At 38.3% G+C, this 1,094-nt stretch overlaps 1 long non-coding RNA gene across 1 annotated transcript; it reads right to left on the bottom strand.

The window, feature by feature from the left end:
* Positions 1-248: 248 nt before the first annotated feature.
* LOC114149950 (uncharacterized) lies at positions 249-810 on the bottom strand. Its single transcript, XR_003596637.1, has 2 exons — positions 511-810; positions 249-401 (listed from the first exon to the last, which is right to left on the bottom strand). It is a non-coding gene; the product is annotated as an uncharacterized LOC114149950 (long non-coding RNA).
* Between the last annotated feature and the right edge of the window lie 284 nt (positions 811-1,094).

Genomic DNA, 1,094 nt, shown 5'->3' with positions numbered 1-1,094 from the left:
GTTAAATAACTGATTTTATGTATTCAAGTTTTAAATATTACATTTGAGTTTGCATGGATGTAAAATTACTGCTCAGTTTAAAAATTACAATACAATAAAAATATGCTCAGTATTTTTAAGCTGCTCAGCTAAACTTTGCTTTTTAGCTTGTCGATGTTTCAGTTTTATTCGCTGGGGAAATTATTCTTTGTCTGCTTTAAAGATAAGCAGACAAAGAATAAAAACAAGTTTTGATATCAACTCTCAACTTCATTCACAAAACTTTTTCCTTATTTATTACACAACGAACATGTATTTCACATAAGAACCAAACAATGAGGTGATGTTTCCTGTAATTGAACACAAAGCTGATCCCTCTTCACCCTGTCACCAACTCACACACATCCTCATTGTGTTGTGTTCTGTAAATAAACACAAAACAAGCAAAATCAATAAACTATATTCATATTCCAGTATACTGAGCTTTGGTTTGACATTCATTCTATTTAAATTTAGTTTGTTCGTGCTTACCAATGTTTTCCCCTGGTCAGTTCGTCCATGTCCGGTTTTAGTTCTTGTGCTGAGGAAATCCGCAAAACGGCGTGTAGGTTTTCGTCAGTAATGCGCGATCTGGTCTTGGTCTTGTTTAAATTAATTTTTGAAAACATCTGTTCGCACAGATAGGTGCTTCTAAACGTGGACAAAACACGAGCTGCGTGGAGTCGAAGCTGTGGCATCAAATCAGGGGGCAGTAGACGGTAAAAATTCTCGATTGAAACATCACGGGACTTCGCTCTTTAGCTTGTTAGCTTGTCGACGTTTCACTTTTATTCGCTGGGAAAATTAATAATCAGCTTGAGGTGACTCTGCTGCACTCTAGTGGCGAGAAGCCGTAATGTTGGCTGGTAAGAATCGGAAGGCATTATGGGAGATGTAGTTTGTAGTCAATTCGTACTCAAAACTTATTTGAAGTCAATCAATGGGGCTGTAAAACGTTGGTAGGGGGGAGAGGGCCACATAAAATGACGTAGCGGGCCACATGTGGCCCGCGGGCCTTGAGTTTGACACATGTGGTCTGGAGGAATACTGGAATACTAAGACATTGTATTAAAACA

This window comes from Xiphophorus couchianus, chromosome 8 (genome assembly GCF_001444195.1).
Source record: "Xiphophorus couchianus chromosome 8, X_couchianus-1.0, whole genome shotgun sequence".
Taxonomy (NCBI): domain Eukaryota; kingdom Metazoa; phylum Chordata; class Actinopteri; order Cyprinodontiformes; family Poeciliidae; genus Xiphophorus; species Xiphophorus couchianus.
This window is presented reverse-complemented; position numbering and strand designations above follow the sequence as displayed.